General features: G+C 40.0%; 1 protein-coding gene across 4 annotated transcripts in view; it reads right to left on the bottom strand.

Annotated features, from left to right (window-relative positions):
- sorbs3 (sorbin and SH3 domain containing 3) overlaps window positions 1-16,299 on the bottom strand; it is a 256,291-nt gene that overhangs the window by 192,921 nt on the left and 47,071 nt on the right. For 2 of the 4 annotated variants that reach the window (XM_028806163.2, XM_028806190.2), the window contains exon 1: window positions 2,481-2,630. The exons of the other annotated variants lie outside the window; for them this stretch is intronic. The gene's annotated coding sequence lies outside the window, so the exon portion shown is untranslated. Of the gene's footprint in view, window positions 1-2,480; window positions 2,631-16,299 lie in introns of those variants that run through there. 4 annotated transcript variants of the gene reach the window in all.

Below are 16,299 nucleotides of genomic sequence, written 5' to 3'. Positions count from 1 at the left end.
GGGTTAAAGCGACTGACAGGATCAGGTGCATCACATCTGGCAGGATCAAATGGAAAGAAGTGAAACAGGTCATGATTAGACTCCAAGAAAATAAAGGAACAGGATACCAAGAAGAGATTTCAGTTTGTTTTATTATTGGCAATCCTTTACATTACACCCTATAGTATAGGTTCCTTGCTATGTGGGAGTATATTCTCCAAATTGTAGTACTGCAATTGAAGAATACTGAAGAAACACAAACACACAGGTAAAGGTGCCATATAATACTACAGTTTGGAGAATATGCCCCCACATAGCGAAGAAAATAAGGTGTTGAATAAAGTATTTTCCACAATATAACAGCATTCAAAGGGTTGTTTGTCACATTTGATAGAATAAAGCACTAAGCAGATGAAAAGCAAATGGTGTGAAATCTAACAGGATCACAGTCTTAGAAAATACATGATGCATAAGATTAGGTCTGTATCTCCTGCAGGATCATTCTCCAAACAAGTAAAGGTTCCGTTATGTGAACTCTGATTTCATAGGGACAAAGCTACAGAATACTAAGAAGAATATCATTTAAATTCCAACAACAAATTCATATGACAAAGAGTTAGAAACCCAAATTTTACAATCTGAGAATAATGAGAATCCAAAGAGGTACAGCTACAGTACATAGAGAAGAAACATAATTTAGATGTGAGATTCAGCAGAATTCTGCAAATGTTGACAGAATGAAACTCAAAAAAGTAACAAATCAAGCTGGGACAAATCTGATGGAGTTTCACTCCAAGGAGGTTTTGAAATCTCACAGGAATGGCCGCTAAACAGGTAAGTCTATATATATGATATGACTAGATGAGACTTCTAGATGTTAAAGATGCAAGTGCCTGAAACCTGACCAGTCTTTAAATAGCTAAAAATTCACATTTATAAAATCTGACAAAATCAGATTTGAGAGGAGTTACAGACGCAAGTGTTTCAAATCTGGCAGGATCTAAACAGTTAAAAAAGTTACATACTGTATATGAAATCTTACAAGACTTGACTCAAAGGAGTTAACAATTCAATTGTGTAATACTGGAAATGACCAAACAGTAACAAGCTAAAAATTAAGTTTTTTGAAATCTAAAAATATAAGGCGGCTAGGAGATGGAAATTTGCTTGTAAAAGGAAGGAAAAAAATAACAGGTTAGTAAAATCTGATAAAATCAAACACCCAGAAATAAACACTCAACATCTGATAAGGCTGTAGAATGTGAGATTAACCTGAGATTAGATCTCCAAATTGGTAACGTTCCTGATCTACAAGGCCTTATTATTAAATATTTGGGCTCTTCACAAACAGAAAAAGGTCAAGGGAATCATCTCATCATGTCTGTTTGAGCAAACAAGATCATACTCCAAGGAAATACAGAGCCAGATCTGTGAAACCTAATCAGGGCAGTATACAAAGTGATAAAGAACCAGAATGCAAAGAACTGATAAGGTAAAACTCTCAAAATTCCAAGATGATACGGCTGGCCTGAAAGTTTTAACTGGATCACACACTAGATCAGGCCCAAAAGATCTAAGCAGGTGTAATCCACCAGAAGTAAACTACAAGTAAGCAAAGCTTCAGAATACTGAGAGTGAGAAAGATCTGATTCTGAGGAGATAAGAGGCCAACTTCTGCAAAATACTACAAACTCCAACAAAGCAATGCAGCACTTGTATGAAAACATTTACAACTTTGCTTCATTTTTGCAACAAAAGTATAGCCTTCTGATGATTACTGTCCACAATTATGTTTTTTTTTTTTTACAAAATTTTATGTAGGTGAGCCTTCTTTGAAAAAAGACTTCAAAATGTTAGAAAGAGATCTGACAAAATCAGAGGCCTGGGAGGTAAAATGTATGAAGAGAAGCGAAAAACTATAATTTATTAGATTTTAACAACTGCAAATTTATCAGACAGCTAAGAAATACATTCCAATGTTTAAGAAATATGATAAGGTTATAAAAATGTAGGATTCAGATTTGTGACAGATTCATATTCTTTCCAGGGAAAGCAGAATTATAGCACAAATGACAAGTCACAGCATTAAAGTCCACGACAGTTCTGCTCTAACTGAAGTCTGACTGGATGAGAGTTCAATAAGTCAAATCTGCAGAATGCAGAGCTGGCATGAGTTCAGATTCTGTGCATTTCAAGAGCGACATCTGTGAAGTCAGACATCAAGGAGGTAACATTACATTTTTCTACGAATGAATGGGTCATCAGCTTTCAAGAAGCCATTAAACAGCACCAATACGCAGCTCACAATATTTTGTTCTAAAGAACACGATGCAATGTCTTATTTTAATTCCAACACACCCTTCCATTTTTGATCAGCATGTTTTAGCAAATCCCCAAACTTGTGTCTAATCCAGATATTCAGCCTCTTTATTTTTTGTGATTTCTCCTCACATGAAAGCAAATATTTAAACAAGTTGTTCCAAGAAAGCTTTCTTACTTACAGACACCTGCCCTTTGTGTGAAGGAGTGAGATCCTGCTCTCCAGAGTCACGCCGGAGCCCCTTCTGCTCTTCTGCCACCCTGTCAGGCCTCTTCCACTGTGACCGGTTAATGTTTAACAGAGCTCTCAGCTTGGAGAGTTTTTGCTCTTGCGGACCCGCCTCCTTCCAGTTCCCTGCCCTCATTAATTACCAAATTAATCCTTCAGCATGAGCAAGCATCTCCTTTCACCTCTACACACACTCCTACAGATGTAAACAAACATCCGTTCATATAAACGTACACACAGCTCTCTCATACCCACACAAAAGCTTTCATACGGGCATGGCCTCCTCATAAACAAGAAAATGCTCACATCAACTTAGGTTCAAAGTCTCTCCAACACATAAACATAAATATACACACAAACTCTCACACCCACACAAATGTGTACACTCAAGCTGCTTTAGAATAATATGTACTGTATATACACTCATATAATAAAAGGGAAAGAAAAATCTCTGTCACATCTGAACACACAAATACAGTTTCAGGCTCCCTCATGCACACACACTGCCTGAAAATTCATATGTACAATGGAAAGAATAATCTCATTCAGCATTATGGGATGCCCACTGGATATATGGGTGTAAAAGAGAGCCCATTAGGGACTCCAAATACAACAATGCTTCCTATAGAAGATATTGTACAGTGGAAGGGCTCTGTCAGTTAAAATGGCCCACTGATGATAGCAGGCAGTGTGACATAGTGGTTAAGACTTTAGACTTAAATCCTTGAGGTTGAAAGTTCAGATCCCACTACTGACACTGTGTGACCATGAGCAAGTCACTACACCTGTGCTCTAACTGGAAAAAAAAAACATCAGAAACATAACCAATTGTATGTCAAATGTTAGTTTAGTAAAAAATAATAAAGTTTGCCCCGATAAATTCTGTATGGAACCCTGGGGTACTGATGCCTAAAGTCCACCATAGTGTTTGGTTGCAGCAGGGAAACTTCATCTAATTTGTGTCTCCTTCCACCCTGGTATGTTGGACAAGTGTCCTATAAATTAAATGGCTAAAAGGAGGAGATTCTGAAATTTAGGGAAAATTTGGATCTGTCTGGGCATTCTGAAAGATAACCCCGGGAGCTTTCTTGATATTTTCAGATTTTTCTGATCTTCAAGGGGCTAGTCACCCTTGGAAATAATCCCAGGAACGGAGTTAAAAATCCTTCTTGACCACATGCCACTTGAACTTATAATTGAGTGCGAAGTGGATAAAGGTTCAGCTGGCAGAAGGAAGAATGTGAAAGGAGATCGGAAAGGTTTTTTTTAATCTGTCCCTTTACACTTGTACTTTTTACCTTGTTTCTACATGCATTGCTATCTTATGGTTAAAATAAATGTTTAGTTTTTTATATTATTTGTCAGTTTGGCCTTCTTTGGGATCAGGGAACCGTCACATGTTGGGAGGCCCCGAGTGGACAGAAAGGCATCCCAGCAAAGGAAGGAAGGATGTTTCACCCAGACAAGGCTTCCCTCATAGATTAAAGACATCCTAGCCAGAAGAGATGGTTCCTTACCCAGGCAGGAAGCCCCAGACAAATGGACTGGCATCCCAACATGTAGCACCTTCCCTGGCCAGGATAAAAGAGGAGAACAGAGAAGGACTTTCTCTGGGGGTGTTTATGTTTATCACCCTAATCGCTAGATGACAGCGGCCCACTATATCAGTGCCCATTCAAGAACAAGCAGGGAATGCAAGGAGTTGTAGTCCAGCAGTACAGCCCTGTTGGGGTCTGTGGTGTAGTCTGTGGGGTCTGAGATGTACTCTCTGTTATGTGGGACTTCTGTGAGACCCGGAAGTACTTTTTCCAACAGGCAGCTGCCCTGACCTTGGAAGTAATCCCAGGTCCTCAATAAAAGGGACTTCATTGCCTTATCCAGACAAGTAAGAGCAGTGCAGTGGAAAGAGAAGAGGTGAATAACTGTGAGAGATAACTGTTTTTTTGTGATTCATTTGTGAGGTACTGTAATAAAACATCCTTTTATTTGAACCCGGGGCTGTCTTGGTGTATTCATGTTGGTGTTTGAGGCTCTCTGGTGCCCCCAAGCTTTCATATCTGTTTATAAATTCCAATGCTCTCTTTCATTCTATTTTAAAGTTGGCTCAACTGGGTGTGTCATTCTTCATGTATAGATTCTTGAACTTGTCTTTTGTTCCTTCCTTCTTTACATCATACTCTAATTTTGAAGGTTTGACATCCTAGAGACTTTCTCATGATTCACATCATTTCCTTTATACAAACAAACATTGCATCTGTTTATTCTTTTTGTTTTAATGACGCATTATGTGCTATGAAGAGATAAATTACCTCTTAATTAGCAAAGATTTATATAGCACCAGTATGACAGTACATAGCAGATGGCATAAAAACAGCATCTAAAGAAAAAGTTACCATTTGCAAACACCTCATTCACAAACCTGCACCTTTTGCTCTTTGAGTAGAGATGAGTCAATACCTGAAATAAAGTAACTAATAAAGGTATCCTTGAGTTGATAAAGACAACAATAACAGTAAAATATAAAGAACATAAAAAGTCTTAAAATGACAGGACCAAAAGAAACACTCCAAAGCAAAAATAATAAAACTTTAAATATACATGTGTGTATCTGACTATGTGCACAAGGATGTTGATAACTACAGTATGACAATATCTCTGTAGAACAGTTGTATTGGGAATCCAGAAGACTAGCAATATGATGGTCAACAGTAAATTTGTTAGGAAACTGGTAAAAAGGGAAATAAATAGAGAAAATAAATCACTGAAATACAAATAAAATCCTGTCATTAATTATCTGAAGCCCCATTCTTTCCAGATTGTTTAATGAATGTTGTTTCCTGATGTCTTCTACCCAGTTTAACCCCTTTGCTAACATCCTCTCTTTTGGTGTTAGGTTACTGTCTTCAGATTTATTTCTCATGTCACAGACAATTAGTACCCTTGAGGCCTTTCTGTCTCCATCTTTCTTTGGGGTCATATTTTTTATGATGTTCTTTGGTTAATCTGAGTATTGCTTTTGAGTAAAATGTCTATTCTGTTGATGGTAGTTTGTCATTGGAGTGTAAAATGTCTGCCCATTATGGCAGTGACTTCTTGCTTTGAGTCAATTCTTGAATCTAGTGCTTCATTGATTACCATGGAGCAGCCAGTAAATGGAAGTACAGATCAATCGCGAGGAGCCAAGTACCTGAAGAGTATTGTGGGTTCGCTTCCCTGTTCCTCCCTGTGTGGATAGTGCTTTGAGTACTGAGAAAAGCGCTATGTAAATGTAATGAATTATTATTATTACTGCAAGGGGACAGCACTTATGAGACAATGTGGAGATGCAGTATTAACAGCGAATTCTATAGAAGCATCCTGCCTTTTCCACAACTTCTAGGGAGCACAGTGCAGGGGCTGGGCATCACGTGGGGTGGGCCATTTAAAGAAGAGCACTGGGATGGTGAAGAGGTCTGGCGGTAAGTGTGACAGTGTGTGTAGATTACAGGAGTGAGATGGAGTAGCCAAAGTACTGTGTGTGGCATAGCAGGTATGGAGGCAAGACTTGGGAGTCCTACTGACTTACATGTGCCAGAAGGGTTTGTGAAAACACGTTGGAGGGTGCTTGACTAGAGAATAACCCAGCAATCATCCTGAGTGTCCAAGTAGATCTGACGCATGACTTTTCCAAGTGCTTAGTAGTATATTTCTTATTTGATGGCATTCCCCCTGGCATCTGACAGCGGGGATGTTTGAATATGTGCACTAGGGCTTAGCAATCTGCCTGTTTTGTGTTGAACAATAAATATGCCCAGCTGTCTGAGGGTTCAGACCTGTATGTCCTGTGTAGTCTTTCTCTCTTTATGTGTATCTGTCTCTACACAAGTTAGAATTAATTTAATTTCGTATTGGAAATTCATACCAACAAGTATGCACTCCTTAACATTCGGTTTGAGTGACGAGCCTGGTATTAATTCCTTTTTTTTCATAAGAGATACTGTAGAAGCAGGTTTAAGTGGTGAATAAATTTAAAAATTCTTTTGAAAGGGATATACAGTACAATCAAGCTTGTCACAGGAGAAGTGGGAAATTTGCTGCTCAGATACCACTTTAGGTGTTTAGACCATCTAGCCTAACTTAAACACTCCTAAGTTCCCACTTTACTCTAGCTATAAAATACCAATTATCTAACAACAATTCATGCTTTCAAAATGTTTGAAAAAGACATGTGTTAAGCCTTCAAGTTTTTACTTTCTTTACCTAATTTTACTGGAGCACCAAGAGATTAGCAGGCAGCATTAGCCAGTTTTACTTATGATGTAAACAAGAGTTGCTGTCATGTGCTTCTTCTCTTTCTTTTTAGCTGTTATTGCCAGAGAGTAACCTTTTTATTTGTTTTTTTTTTACTTTAAAGGAAAACAAGTGTTGTGCATTTCTTTGTTTGGTTGTACACAGGTTTATTTTCTCTTTGTCATGGGAAATGTATGACAGGTTACAATTTTCCTCGTTTCTCCCATAAAACAAGCTGATTTTCCAAGCAACCTAGAAACACTAGAAACGATTTTTGTAGCTGTCAGGATTAGAATCCAAAATATGATAACCAAAATTAGCCATTTATTTACATAAGAAAGAACAACTGAGTGATAATATTGATACAGAGAGGTGCAGTCAAATTTGAGGATGATATACTGAGGTGAAAGGGAACTGAACAGCCAAAATAAAAAGGTGGACCAAAAGACTCATAGAGTCAGAAAAGTAGCAAGAGTAAAAACCAGAAAGACTAAGAGTATAGGGTTTTATTTTTCCTTTCATCTGAGGGAAACACATTTTTCAGTTGCAACTTTCTTGATTACTCTATTAAAAGAACCTAAATTTCCCAAGGAAGCAAACGCCCCCACTGGAAATAGTGACCAATCAATGAAAAGTGCCTATCATGGTGAAAATGAATTATTTGTATTAGATAAGCAGCATGGTGACTCAATTGTTAGTAGTTCTGCTTCAGATTTCTACTGTAGTGTGTCTTAAACTGGACTGTGATCCAAATTTAGTCACACACATATCTGTACTGGGTCGCCACATAATGGAATAAAATTAGCTGAGTTCTTCCAAGTGTAACTTCTGTGTTAAATGATACACCACATGCTGTTTAGCATAGTATTTATTGTAACAGTATATGAAACAAGACCATGCCAGCATTTTTATGGCACAGAAATATAGTAAGTATTTCCCAACACCCATTTCGCAACATATTAAACAATCAAAGAAAGGTGGATAGAGGGGGAACTGAAACATACAATCTTGTAAGGAAAAAGGGCCCCTGGTGATGGATTCAAATGTTCAAATATCAAAATTAACATATCAGGTATGGGACAAGGATGTGATTATTTTTAGGGTGTTATGAAGTGTGAATAAATTGTGTTGAAGTCTATCTATCTATCTATCTATCTATCTATCTATCTATCTATCTATCTATCTATCTATCTATCTATCTATCTATCTATCTATCTATCTATCTATCTATCTATCTATCCTGATGGATTCAATTGTTCAAATGTCAAAATTAACATATCAGGTATGGGACAAGGATGTGATTATTGTTAGGGTGTTATGAAGTGTGAATAAATTGTGTTGGAGTCTATCTATCTATCTATCTATCTATCTATCTATCTATCTATCTATCTATCTATCTATCTATCTATCTATCTATCTATCTATCTATCTATCTATCTATCTATCTAAATAGTGTATGCTAACTATAGTTTCAGTGGTCAAGAGCAACAGTTCAGTGCCTCATTATGTGTTCAACATTATGGCAAACATTAAACATAAACCTGCAGCAGAGATACAAAGAAGGTTTTCCATAAAGTTTAACCTGCCTTGGCAAGGAAATGATTCTTCTCGTAGCATTATCTTAAAGTGGTTTGATTAGTGTTCATCTACTGATAGTGTGAAGGGTGTATTTCTTAGACCACTGAAAACCACACAGACACCTTGTAATATCAAAAGGTTTGGATAAGCTGTAGACATTCTGTATGATGTCTGTATGTAGTTTGGACTATTTGTCAAATTATTCAACAAAATTTATCCTGTGACCCATTTTCAATACAAAAAGTGCATCCACTTTTTTTTTTTCAGGAATAAGTTATCTTTTCTACTCAGTTATTTGAATTGTTAAACAATTTGCAGACATATTTAGAAAAATGTAATATTAATGTGGAGATCATTTTAAAAAACATTATTAAAAAAATGTTATTTAAAAAAGTGTCAAAAAACTGCATCTATTCATATTACAACTAGTTCATTACTCAAGTGGTGCCATGAGCTAAGTGTATTAGTTAAGTGACTTTTCATACAGTCCCTTGAAAAATCATCAAATCTTTCACCCCATCCCAACCGCTAATAAAAATTCTTTCTCTCCGCTTTACTAAATCTTATATTAAGCATTTCCACTGGCAGTGATATACCTCCGGAGTCTACTCTTGCTTCAAATGATAATTCTTGTTTTAGATTAAAGCCCCAGGCTGTGTAGAGTTTGCATGTTCTCCCTGCATGTATGTGGGGTTTCTCTCTGAAGGCTACGGTTTTCTCCCACTGTTCAAAGACATACAAGTTAGTTGGACTGGCATTGCTAAATTGGCCCTTCTGTGTGTGTGTGAGTGTGTGTTTGTTCACTTTGTGGTGGACTGGTGCCCCATCCAGGTGATTTTCCTGCCTTGTGTTCAGATCTTGCTGGGATAGACTCCAGTTGCAATGTGAACCTGTCTTTGATAAGCATGTTTATAAAATACTTATTGTTTTAACAATATATTTGATTCCCAGTTTTCTCTTTTAGCAATTTTCTTGTGGGAAATGTGCTTGAAAGGAACCAAAATCATTTACTTTTTTATAATAAAGGCATTGTTTTATATCTCCTTTTGACTCCACTATCCATCCATCCATTTTCCAACCCAGTGAATCTGAACACAGGGTCACGGGGGTCTGCTGGAGCCAATCCCAGCCAACACAGGGCACAAGGCAGGAACCAATCCTGGGCAGGGTGCCAACCCACCGCAGGACACACACAAGCACACCAAGCACACACTAGGGCCAATTTAGAAATGCCAGTCCACCTAACCTGCATGTCTTTGGACTGTGGGAGGAAACCGGAGCACCTGGAGGAAACCCACACAGACAAGGGGAGAACATGCAAACTCCACGCAGGGAGGGCCCAGGAAGCTAACCCAGGTCTCCTAACTGCAAGGCAGCAGCGCTACCACTGCGCCACCCTGACTCCACTATCTCTATGATAATAATCTTGTTCTTGGGTCCCAGCATTTTCTAATTTGGGTCCACATATTAAAAAACTTAAGAACCCCTGCTCTGCACAATTGGGTTTAGATCCCAAATGCAATGTGCATATTCTAACTTTGTCCATGTGCTGTGTTTCTCCAGTACTGAATTTGAGGCCTGCTGTGACAGAGTGTGAATGTGCCCTTCAGTGCACTTTCTGGAACACAACTTTATCTCCTCACTATTCTCTAATGAGAAAGCAGCTGAGACAATAGATGAATATATAATAGAAACATCCATTCATCTATCACTTTAAGGACACTGTTTTGTTCCATTATTCAGTATGTTCAGATGCCATGTGTAAAACTCTGCTGGATGGGATAATTTAGAACTGGCAATTTGGAATTTTGGTTGGAAATTAGAGGATTCTGAGAAACCCGTGTATGCACAAGGAGAACATGTAAGCTGTACACAGAATGCAGTTAAAATATGATTCAAAGTTTCTTGGGTTTATGAGGCAGTAGTGCTCTCCACTGCACTGCTATGATGGTTGTGTTTCTATTGGTCTAACTCAATTTTAGAAATGTAAATATAGGGAAGGGGCTTTGTAACTGGCTGATGTAATGGGATCCTGTTCAGTCATGTCTATTAAACTCTATAAAAAGTCATTACTGAATTTTAATTTGAACAGGAAGAGAACATTTGGATGGCTGATCTCCAAATTACCTTCTTATTTAGCATTTGCATCTAATGGCTTCTTTCTGCAGATTTAATTTTTTTTTTGAATAGGAGCACATTTTCAGTTAAGGAAGCCCATAAGTACATGGGACAGTTCAAATACATGTAATTATGTGCATAATGTATACAACATCTCTGCAGTGTTTTATTATCTCATTAGATGGAAAAAAAATGGATGATGAGCTCCAGAGAGAAAATTACAGACAGACAAGGAAACGCGAAGCAAAAAAATAAATATCTTTCAGACAGTTTATACAGTATGAATAGACAGAAGTACACTGAAGAACACATACTAGCATCTTATAATTTTATATTGACATTCAATTGTTATCACTCATTTTTCAAACCTAGTTTTTCTAATTAAGGGTTGTAGGTGTGTGAAGCTCATCCTAACAGAAAGGCAGAATCCCACCTTAGACACACCGCCTGTCCAGCACAGGACCCACTCCCTTCTATAGTGTCAATTTAAAATTGCCAACCAATGTAAACTGTAAATTAACACTTATGTCAACATGTAAATCCATTAAATACTACTTTTAACTCTACTCAGATAAAATCTCTTCACAAATTAAATTTTAATCATTATATAACACTTAATCCAATTTAGGGTTCCAGAGGTGCCCAGAGCCTATTAATCTTTCATGGTAGAATTGGGCCCAAGGCAGTAAAAATCCCAGGAACAAGGGGGTCACTTCATCCCAAGGACCACTCCTTAATATAGGATCTGATTAAAATTGCCGATCAATAAACTCTAAATAACATTTATATTAATAATAAAATATATTTTATATTTATAAAATATATATAAAATATATCTCTCTGGATCGGTTCGCAGCCGAGTGTGAAGCGGCTGGGATGAGAATCAGCACCTCCAAATCCGAGACCATGGTCCTCAGCCGGAAAAGGGTGGAGTGCCCTCTCAGGGTTGGTAGCGAGATCCTGCCCCAAGTGGAGGAGTTCAAGTATCTCGGGGTCTTGTTCACGAGTGAGGGAAGAATGGAGCGTGAGATCGACAGGCGGATCGGTGCGGCATCCGCAGTAATGCGGGCTCTGCATCGGTCTGTCGTGGTGAAAAAGGAGCTGAGCCGCAAGGCAAAGCTCTCAATTTACCAGTCGATCTATGTTCCTACCCTCACCTATGGTCATGAGCTATGGGTAGTGACCGAAAGAACGAGATCGCGAATACAAGCGGCTGAAATGAGTTTCCTCCGCAGGGTGTCTGGGCTCTCCCTTAAAGATAGGGTGAGAAGCTCAGTCATCTGGGAGGGGCTCAGAGTAGAGCCGCTGCTCCTCCGCATCGAGAGGAGTCAGATGAGGTGGCTCGGGCATCTGATCAGGATGCCTCCTGGACACCTCCCTGGTGAGGTGTTCCGGGCACGTCTAACCGGGAGGAGGCCCCGGGGAAGACCCAGGACACGCTGGAGGGACTATGTCTTCCGGCTGGCCTGGGAACGCCTCGGGATTCTCCCGGAAGAGCTAGAAGAAGTGGCCGGGGAGAGGGAAGTCTGGGCATCTCTGCTCAAGCTGCTGCCCCCGCGACCCGACCTCAGATAAGCGGGAGACAATGGATGGATGGATGGATGGATAAAATATATGTAATACCTAATATTCTTACTTGTTTTTAGCTCTATACATATACAATGTCTCAGCAGACTAGTAATAAGTAAGTAATAATCCCTTTAAAAAATTAAATGAAAATTTTCAGGAATACCTTATGTGATTATATGCAAAGAAACAATTTGTGGGCTTACTGTATATGTACAAAATGATAAAATGCATTTGTATGAAAAAATATTGGAAGTTAAGAATTACAGAAAGACTGGCCTTCAACCCCTATGGTAGAGAGATGAGCAAAATAAGTAGCTGATGCCCCCCAAATTACTTGAGATGGAGATATTATTATTAGAGGATTTGCCAGGAAAAGCAGACATAGAAGTTAGACTGGAGTGTATTGCAACAAAGGGATCATGGATGTTTTTTAAAGATCTTTAAGGAGAGGTTTTTCTAAAATCAATCTTGAACACCAGCACTATGAGAAGATGCAACTTGCAACCTAAGTTGAGAAATAGATTGCAATCGTCGAGATACCACAAAAAACTGACCAATATGAATGAGATGATTGATCACTTCAAAGCCATGCTTACAAAGTATTCTTCCGTATTATTCCATTATTTTAGTACTGGGTGGAGTAGCTGGGTGGAAACTTTAGTAAAATAAATAATTACTCTCCCGCTCTCTGACATGTCAGATCAGGAATAGATTTGGAAACTGTCTTAACCTGGAGCTAAATTGACTCTCTAATAACGCAAGATCTCAGAAAATGCATCTCTAGCAGAAGAGGTATTTAAACAGTAACATATGAAAAAGAGATTAAATTTGTTTGTCTTTGTACATACTGTGTATTTTTTTTTTTTGCAGTTTTGGTCCTGGCAGACTCATGAAATTCATAGTAATGGCACAGTTAATTACTGAAAAATATGCTTGGATTATAAAAATAACAATTCAGTGATTTTGTTTACAGCCGTGCTCATGTGCCAGCAGCATTAGCTCAGAGTTTCTGAGATGACTCATAGAACAAGAAAATGGAGACAGATTGTTTTGCAGAACAAATAATATATTGAAATCTAAAAGGAACTGAAAGACAGAGCAAAGGAAGAAGGCTGAAGTGTACTGTGCTTAAACATGCAGTATGTGTCAAAAACTACCTGCCTAGATGGTGGACCAGAGCTTAATGACAACATCCTGAACCTCAAATGCTGCATTACTGCACATGAATTTCCAGAGTTCTAGCTGAGGAAAGCTGTAGATGTCTGGTTGTTGGTCAATGGGAGTCAGTAAATTGTAGTGCTGATCAACGGAATTTGCTAAAACGTTTTTCACAGTGAATAAGCTGTGTTTGGTGGTAATTTTGTTCACTGAAAAATTTTTTGTAAATTTGCCATGCAGCCAGCTTAAACAAGCTTTTTTCTCCCTGCGCCTCATGATACTTTGCAAGGCTAGTGTGACATCATACTACTGTGACAGACAAAAAAAATGGCACACACCCCCATGCCGATGGCTACGTATGTAAAGTACCTGTGGGAAGCACAAAGAAGGAGGACTCGCTCTCTATGTTAATACACGGTGCTGTAACTCTGGACATGTTAACGTCTAAGTCTCCACTTGCTGCAGGGACATCGAACTGTTGGTCGTAAGTTTGCGTCCCTATTACTTGCCCAGAGAGTTTGGACACGTCATTGTTGTCATCGTGTACATCCCTCCTTGGGCGGACGTGGAGACAGCGAGTGACATCATCCATTCTGCTGTTGCTAAGTTACAAACGCAGCACCCTGAGGCGCTTGTGGTAATCGCTGGAGATTTTAACCATGTGACGCTGGACAAAACATTACCTGCCTTCTCCCAGTATGTGGACTGTAACACCCGGGGAAATAAGACTATTGACTTACTGTATGCAAATGTTAAAGACGCATACAGTGCCACCCTGCTGCCTGCGCTTGGGAAAGCAGATCATACCCTGGTTCTGCTTCAGCCTCAATACAAACCAAGAGTGAGGGTCCTACCTACAACTATACGATCATTCAGAAAGTGGACCCCGGAGGCTGAGAATGCTCTGAGAGAATGTTTTGGAACTACAGACTGGGATATCCTGCAGGGATCACATAGTGAGAACATTGAGGAAGTTGATGACTGCACTACTGACTACAGTAATCCCTCCTCCATCGCGGGGGTTGCGTTCCAGAGCCACCCGCGAAATAAGAAAATCCGCGAAGTAGAAACCATATGTTTATATGGTTATTTTTATATTGTCATGCTTGGGTCACAGATTTGCGCAGAAACACAGGAGGTTGTAGAGAGACAGGAACGTTATTCAAACACTGCAAACAAACATTTGTCTCTTTTTCAAAAGTTTAAACTATGCTCCATGACAAGACAGAGATGACAGTTCCGTCTCACAATTAAAAGAATGCAAACATAGCTTCCTCTTCAAATGAGTGCGTGTCAGGAGCAGATCATGTCACAGAGATAGAGAGAGACAAAAGCAAACAAATCAATAGGGCTGTTTGTCTTTTAAGTATGCGAAGCACCCCGGCACAAAGCTGTTGAAGGCGGCAGCTCACACCCCCTCCGTCAGGAGCAGACAAAGAGAGAGAGAGAGAGAGAGAGAGAGTTTGTTTTTCAAGCAAAAATCAATACGTGCCCTTCGAGCTGACATGCAGCTGCACAAAAGATAGCAACGTGAAGATAATCTTTCAGCATTTTTAGACGAGCGTCCGTATCATCTAGGTGTGCGAACAACCCCCCTGCTCAATCCCCCTACGTCAGGATCAGAGAAACTCAGCGCAAGAGAAAGAGAAAAGTAAGCTGGGTAGCTTCTCAGCCATCTGCCAATAGCGTCCCTTGTATGAAATCAACTGGGCAAACCAACTGAGGAAGCATGTACCAGAAATTAAAAGACCCATTGTCCGCAGAAACCCGCGAAGCAGCAAAAAATCCGCGATATATATTTAAATATGCTTACATATAAAATCCGCGATGGAGTGAAGCCGCGAAAGGCGAAGCGCGATATAGCGAGGGATTACTGTACATCAACTTCTGTATGGACATTGTAGTTCCAGTAAAAACTGTACGCTGCTATGCTAACAACAAGCCATGGATTACAGGTGACATCAAGGGCCTTTTGAACCAGAAGAAAAGGGCTTTTAAAGACGGTGATCAGCATGAGCTCAAGCGCATGCAGAAGGAACTCCGAGTCCAGCTCAGGGTGGCAAAGGAGCAGTACAGGAGAAAGCTGGAGCAGAAGTTGCAGAATAACAGCATGAAGGAAGTGTGGGATGGGATGAAGATCATCAGTGGCTGCAGCTCGAAGAGGGGTACCACCATCAAGAGAAACGTGAAGAGAGCAAACCAAATGAACAACTTCTTTAACAGGTTTGACCACCCTAACCCACTCTCACTTTCACCTCAGAGTACTGCACCCTCCACACATCCTTCTGCTGATACCAGCATAGGAGAGACATTCCCACCCATAATTACAACAGCGCAAGTGAGCAGAGAGCTGAGGAGACTTCAGCAAAGCAGCTGGTCCAGATGGAGTATCGCCACGACTGCTGAAGGTCTGTGCATCAGAGCCGGGGGGGTCCTCTACAGCGCATCTTCAACCTGAGCCTGGAACAGGGGAGAGTCCCGAGGCTTTGGAAAACATCTTGCATCACCCCAGTCCCAAAGGTATCACATCCTAGTGAGCTGAATGACTTCCGGCCTGTTGCTCTGACATCACATGTGATGAAGACCATGGAGAGGCTGCTGCTTCACCACCTGAGGCCACAGGTTCAACACGCCCTCGACCCTCTGCAGTTTGCTTATCAGGAGAAGGTGGGAGTGGAGGATGCCATCATCTATATGCTACATCGATCCCTCTCTCACTTGGACAGAGACAGTGGTGCTGTAAGAATTATGTTTCTAGACTTCTCTAGCGCCTTCAACAAAATCCAACCTCTGCTCCTTAGGGACAAGCTGACAGAGATGGGAGTAGATTCATACCTGGTGGCATGGATCGTGGACTATCTTAAAGACAGACCTCAGTATGTGCATCTTGGGAACTGAACGTCTGACATTGTGGTCAGCAACACAGGAGCGCCACAAGGGACTGTACTTTCTCCGGTCCTGTTCAGCCTATATACATCAGACTTCCAACACAACTCGGAGTCCTGCCACATGCAAAAGTTCGCTGATGACACTGCTATCGTGGGCTGCATCAGGAGTGGGCAGGAGGAGGAGTATAGGGA

Source organism: Erpetoichthys calabaricus, chromosome 1 (genome assembly GCF_900747795.2).
Source record: "Erpetoichthys calabaricus chromosome 1, fErpCal1.3, whole genome shotgun sequence".
NCBI classification, from domain to species: Eukaryota; Metazoa; Chordata; class Cladistia; order Polypteriformes; family Polypteridae; genus Erpetoichthys; species Erpetoichthys calabaricus.
Note: the sequence above shows the minus strand (reverse complement) of the source record. Positions and strands in the feature narration are given on the sequence as shown.